The sequence below is a fragment of the Rhinopithecus bieti genome, unplaced genomic scaffold (assembly GCF_001698545.2).
Source record: "Rhinopithecus bieti isolate Rb0 unplaced genomic scaffold, ASM169854v2 scaffold_10548, whole genome shotgun sequence".
Taxonomy (NCBI): domain Eukaryota; kingdom Metazoa; phylum Chordata; class Mammalia; order Primates; family Cercopithecidae; genus Rhinopithecus; species Rhinopithecus bieti.
In genome coordinates this window covers 2,292,912-2,299,970 of record NW_016806834.1, presented here as the reverse complement: position 1 = coordinate 2,299,970, position 7,059 = coordinate 2,292,912, and positions in this window count along the sequence as shown.

The following is a 7,059-nucleotide window of genomic DNA, read 5'->3' as shown; positions in this document are numbered from 1 at the left end:
CACTGGATAGGACTTTGAGACCAGCGTGTCGACAAAGTTGAAACCCCATCTCTACTAGCTGGGCGAGGTTGGACAGAAAGGGTTTGGGCCCAGCCCACCCGGATGTAATTCTCATGTCCGGGACTCTGAAGCCGAGGCAGAATGAGAATGGGGGACTTGTTACCCCAGGAGCAAGGGGGTTTTGCAGTATAAGTTTAAACAGAGACGCACCCTCATTTCCCTTGTTAAGCGCACAAGGACCTCGGTGCAATCCATACGAAGATCAAACTCACTGTCTTAAATAAATAAAAAAAAAAAAAATGAATAAAAAAAAGCTCACATAGGAGAAGTTACGTGTAAAGTATACTTCTTCGAAGCCTACACAGCTAGGGTTATCGGATCTAACTGTGTGCCTATTTTGGCGGAAGAACTATAGGTCATATTAATTCTCATTAGAACATGGATTGTCTCGTATTTCAGTAATGTCCTAGTGGGGGTTTTAGGACCAGTCCAATGCAAAAAGTGCTATGAATCTTTCTTGATAATATTTATTTTTCATTGAAATTAAACAAAGGTCATACCTGCTTCTGATTCTTTATAACACGGGTTTTGGAGGTATTTATTTATTATTTAAGGACGGAGTCTTGCTCTGTTGCCTTCAGAAGCTTGAAGTACTAAGATACGGCACAAAAGAATCCCTGTTTGTCACTGCAACCTTCTGCTGCTCGATATACAATATGTTTTACTCTTGCCCCCAGCCTCCGAGGTGAGACTGGCCATTTATGTACATGTGAGCCCCTACATGTGCCCAAGCTGGCTCAACTTTTATTGTATTTTTGGGGGTAGAGACAGACGATTAGAGCCCAAGTGGAGCTTTCGCCATTTTGCCCAGGCTGGTCCTGGAAATTCCTAACTCTACGGTGTGATTCTTTCTTTCACCTCGGCTACCCCCTTTCTGGAAAATAGAATGCAGAGGAGGAACAAAATAAGAGCTCAGTCCGCACCAAGCACCTGGACCCCGAGGGTATTTATTGGGATAACCTATCAATAGATAGGCTTCTTACTATTCTTAAAAATGTGTCACTAGAATGGGTTTGTATGCTTATTATACAGCTCAATTTTATGGTTGGGTGCGGTTATGGCTTCAATCCCCCCCCATTACATTTCCTTCAGCACCCTTTAGAGTCCCCCCTTAGAACGTTCATATTTCCTTCAGGGATAAAAAGGACTATCGATTTGACCAGAGCGCTAGAGGCATACATTTAGTAAAAAGAAACCCATCTCCTATCTAAAAATAAATATACCTCTAAAAAATAAAAAAAGTCCAGTGGGCATAGTGCACGTGCCTAGTAAAATCCAGCTAAACTAACCAGGAGGCTGAGGAGACCGCAGCACACTCCCTTGAAGCTGTGAAGCGAGGGTGCAGCTAGCAATAGTACTGTGCCATTCTGCCGACTCTGAGCGATGAGGATGCGAGCAAGACTAGTAACTCCAAAAAAAATAAATAACAAATTTCTCCTGGATGATCAACTCATTTTGTAACTTTCATTGTTTGATGTAATCCATTCTCGCCTTCAGTTAGGGTTATAGTAATACAAGATAACTACCCCCCTCAGCCCGTACCAATGTTACCCAGCAGGTTCTAAATCTTAGGCGAATTAGTACGAAAAGGCATGCATAGTAGATTCTATAATTAAGAACAGCTGCAGAAACCAATTGCTCCAGACTAGAAACGAGGGGATTTTCAGGAACTGAATTAGTCTGGGTGCGATGTGCGAAAGCCTCTCTTAAAATAATAGACAAACCATATTTTAAAAGGTGTCTTTGAAGTCACATCACTCACATAGAATTCGCTTCCTTACTCTAACAACTTCGATCAGAAAATTGTGCGGTGGTCGTAACATTCCTGTAACCAAGTAGGTGATAGTGCTTTGAATTTTTAAGACAATAAAAAAGCTTATTGCAAAAAAAAAATATGGAATTCGAACTAATAAACACTTAAGTCTGGCCATGCGCGGTGCTCAAGCCTGTAATCCCAGCACTTTTGGGAGGGGGTTTGACAAGTGCGGACGAGGAGTATTCTTATCATGAGGCAGGACGCACTGAGACCCATCCTGCTAACCCCCGGCTGAAACCCCGTTTCTACTAACAAACTACAAAAACAACTACCAGCCCGCGCGACCGGTGTCGGGTATCTGTGTTCTCCAGCACCGGGGAGCTGAGGCAGAACAATGGCCGGTAACCGCCCGGGGGCGGAGCTGCAGTGAGCCAAAATCTGGCCCTGCCTCCAGCCTGGGTGATGCAGAGTGCGAGACTACCTTTTATCTTTCCATGCCTTTTTTAAAACCTCAGTCAGAGAATTGAATAATAGAGTGAAAATAATATATAATGAGATAATAGATGATATTACCTCTTAGTTTGAAAATATCTGGTCAATATTTTCCATCCTGCAGGAAGCAGAGTTCAATAATTAGAAATACCTTTTCAATATTAAACTGTAAAGCAATCATGAAAACATTATTATACTTGTGCCGTGACTATAAAATTCCAGTTGTCTACATATGAAACATTTTAAAAATCACTTACCATAGGGAAACCAAAAAAAAAGAGAGCAGAAAAAACATAGTTTCAAGTTTGATTTTGCTCTAATAAACATTTAAGTATTATGTATATTTCCATTTATATTATCAAGATTCAGAAAATAAACATGCAGTATAATCGGAGAACTTTGGATTCATTTTAGAAAAACTATTGATATACAATAGTCTTATAATCACTTTAATAAACCACAGATAATACAAGTATAGGTAATAAACTTATTACTTCAAATCAAACTGCAAAAAGTACTGGTTCGCCGGGCGCGGTGGCTCAAGCCTGTAATCCCAGCACTTTGGGAGGCCGAGACGGGCGGATCATGAGGTCAGGAGATCGAGACCATCCTGGCTAACACGGTGAAACCCCGTCTCTACTAAAAGTACAAAAAACTAGCCGGGCGAGGTGGCGGGCGCCTGTAGTCCCAGCTGCTCGGGAGGCTGAGGCAGGAGAATGGCGTGAACCCGGGAGGCGGAGCTTGCAGTGAGCTGAGATCCGGCCACTGCACTCCAGCCTGGGGGACAGAGCGAGACTCCGTCTCAAAAAAAAAGTACTGGTTCAGTTTGTAACCCCAAAAGGAAAATTTAGAGAATCCAGATTTTTTTCTGCCTTTTGGAAAAAAAGTTAATAAAGAAGGCCAGCTGTGGTGGCTCACACCTGTAATCCCAACACTTTGGAAGACTGAGGCCGGTGGATCACCTAAGGTCAGGGAGTTCGAGACCAGCCTGACCAGCAAAGCGAAACTCCATCTCTACTAAAAATACAAAATTAGCTGGGCATGGTAGCGCATGCCTGTAATCGCAACTACTCGGGAGGCTGAGGCAGAATCTCTTGAACCCAGGAAGCGGAAGTTGTGGCGAGCCAAGATGGCGCCACTGCACTCCAGCCTGGGCAATGAGAGTGAAACTCTGTCTCAAAAAAAAAAAAAAGTTAATAAAGAAGATGATGGTTAAACTATTAAATTGTAATGCCAGCTGGGAGCAGTGGCTCATGCCTGTAATCCCAGCACTTTGGGAAGGCCGAGGCAGGCGGATCATGAGGTCAGGAGATCGAGACCATCTTGGCCAACATGGTAAAACCCTGTCTCTACTAAAATACAAAAATATTAGCCAGGCATAGTGGTGCATGCCTGTAGTCCCAGCTACTCAGGAGGCTAAGGCAGGGGAATCGCTTGAACCCGGAAGGCAGAGGTTGCAGTGAGTCGAGATCGCGCCATTGCACTCCAGCCTGGTGACAGAGTAAGATTCCGTCTCAAAAAATAAATAAATAAATTGTAATGTCTCATATCACATCCAAGTATTTAAATGAGTTAACTTTCAAGCTGTTAGTTTTTAAAAAGACCTTCAAAGCTGCTAATGGTATTGTTGAAAAAGTGAATTTTATACACTGAAACTAATCATTATAACAAATCTTCAATTTATTTGAAGCAATTCAGTTTTAAAACTTTAAGTTACAGCAGTCACAGAAAAAAACAGGGAACAGTCAGAAACAATAAAAGAATAATCAGGAGTACTGCAAATNGGCTCACGCCTGTAATCCTATCACTTTGGGAGGCTGAGGCGGCGGATCACAAGGTCAGGAGTTCGAAATCAGCCTGGCCAACATGGTGAAACCCCATCTCTACTAAAATACAAAATTAGCTGGGCATGGTGGCACGCACCTGTAATCCCAGCTACTCAGGAGGCTGAGGCAGGAGAATTATTTGGACCAGGAAGGCAGAGGTTGCAGTGAGCCGAGATCGTGCCACTGCATTCCAGCCTGGGCGACAAAGAAAGCCTCTGTCTAAAAAAAAAAAAAAAAAAAAAAACGTGTTGGTAAAATTATCCAATTTACTGAAAAAATTTCTCACCCGTAATCCTTTTCAGAAAGATTTAACTAATTCCCCACAGATAATAAATCTTCCACACTCCAAAATTGAGTTCGTTTTTAACTCAGCATATTCTCAGAAAAGTGGCCGGTGGTAGAGCAGAGTGCAACACAGCTCAAAGCGCTGAACTCACAGGAGCTTCGCTGCAGACTTGCAGTGACAGTGACTGCTGCTTCCCTTGGTTTCCTCTGGTGCTGCTGTCATTGGTTCTCTAGTAGTTTCAACTGCAGTTCCTTCCATTACACTTACAGATTCTTCTACGGACCCCAGAATTCCGCAGTCACAGCTCTCTATATAAATGGCTTTGAAAGCCACTGACTACACTGTTGGTGTCTACTTAGTGCCAAGAGAAATGGACTCTGGGAGAAAATCCCTCCAAGTGGGAGAACCCTGTAGCCCCTGTGAGCTAATTCTGGGGAGTGACTCTAGCCAGGAAAAGTCACAACCAAAGCGGAAAACAGATTGTAGCCTTCGTCATCAGCAAGATGGTGCAGTTTATTTAATAGAAAAATTATCAATATGCTGCCATAAAAAATACTTAAAAATTTTTTTTTAATATAATAGGAGGCCGGTCATGGTGGCTCACGCCTGTAATCCCAGCACTTTGGGAGGCCTAGGTGGGTGGATCACCTGAGATCAGGACTTTGAGACCAGCGTGGTCGACAAAGTGAAACCCCATCTCTACTAGCTGGGCGAGGTGGCGGGCGCCTTGTAATCCCAGCCACTCTGGAGGCTGAGGCAGGAGAATCGCTTGAACCCGAGAGGCAGGGGTTGCAGTAAGCCGAGATCACGCCATTGCATTCCAGCCTGGGCAACAAGAGTCAAACTCAGTCTTAAAAAAAAAAAAAAAAAAAAAAAAAGATAATAGGGAGAAGTTTACAGTGTCAAAGTTACTTCTTGAAGCTACAACAGGTAGTTTTCACTAGAGCTGTGTGCCTATTTGGTGGCTTGTGTCAGTATTAACCATTAACATGGATGTGTCCATATTATAAGTGACCAAGTCCAAACAAAAATTTGAATTACTTGTAAATATTCATGAAGTTAGAAAAGGTCATACCTGCTTCTGATTCTTTATTAACACGGGTTTTGGAGTATTTATTTATTTATTTAAGACGGAGTCTTGCTCTGTTGCCCAGGCTGAAGTACAGTGGCACAGTCTCGGCTCACTGCAACCTCTGCCTGCTGGGTTCAAATGATTCTCCTGCCTCAGCCTCCGGAGTAGCTGGGATTACAGGTGAGCCCCACCATGCCTGGCTAATTTTTGTATTTTTGGTAGAGACGAGCTTTCGCCATTTTGGCCAGGCTGGTCTGGAACTCCTAACCTCAGGTGATCTGCCCACCTCCACCTCCCAAAGTGCTGGGATTACAGGCCTCAGCCACCGCACCTGGCCCCAGGGTATTATGGGATAACCCTACTTCAGGGTCTTACTATCCAAAAATGTGACTAGAATTGTATGAAATAAAGTATTTTAGGTTGGGTGCGGTGGCTCATCCCCATAATCCCAGCACTTTAGGAGGCCGAGACGGTCAAATTTCTTCAGGAAAGGAGTTCGAGACCAGCCTAGGCAACATGGTAAAACCCCATCTCTACTAAAAATAAAAATAAAAAATTAAAAAAAGCCAGGTGGGGCATAGTGGCACGTGCCTGTAATCCCAGCTACTCAGGAGGCTGAGGCAAGAGAATCCCTTGAAGCCTGGAGGCAGAGGTTGCAGTGAGCCAAGACTGTGCCACTGCACTCCAGCATGGGTGACAGAGCAAGACTAGTCTCAAAAAAAAAAAAAAAACAATTCTCCTGGAGATCAACTCATTTTGTAATTTCCATTGTGTGATGTAACCATTCTCCTTCAAGTTAGGGTTAGTAATACAAGTAACTACCCTCAGGTAGAAGTACCCATGCCAGGTTCTCAAATCTTAGGCTGAATTAGTACATGAAAAAGGCATGCAGTAGTAGAATTCTATAATTAAGCAACAGCTGCAGAATATCATTGCATCCAGTACTAGAAACAAGAGAGGGGAAATTTTCAGGAACTGAAAGCATGTCACATTCCAAAGCCTCTCTTTAAAATATAGAACAAACCATATTTAAAGGTGTCTTCAATCACAATCTCTCACTGAATTGCTTCATTATCTAACAACTTCATCAAAAACTTTGTGCGGTTCTACCATTCTCTGTAACCAAGAGGTGAAAGGCTTTGAATTTTTTAAAGACAATAATACCTGCAAAAAAAATATTAATTTCAGTAAATAATACCCTTAGTTGGCCAGGCGCGGTGGCTCAAGCCTGTAATCCCAGCACTTTGGGAGGCCGAGACAGGCAGATCATGAGGTCAGGAGATCGAGACCATCCTGGCTAACCCGGTGAAACCCCGTTTCTACTAAAAAATACAAAAAAACTAGCCGGGCGAGGTGGCGGGTACCTGTAGTCCCAGCTACTGGGGAGGCTGAGGCAGGAGAATGGCGTAAACCCGGGAGGCGGAGCTTGCAGTGAGCCAAGATCTGGCCACTGCACTCCAGCCTGGGTGACAGAGCGAGACTCCGTCTCAAAATAATAATAATAATAATAATAATAATAATAATAATACCCTTAGTTGAAAATACTTCAATATTTTCCATCTCTCAG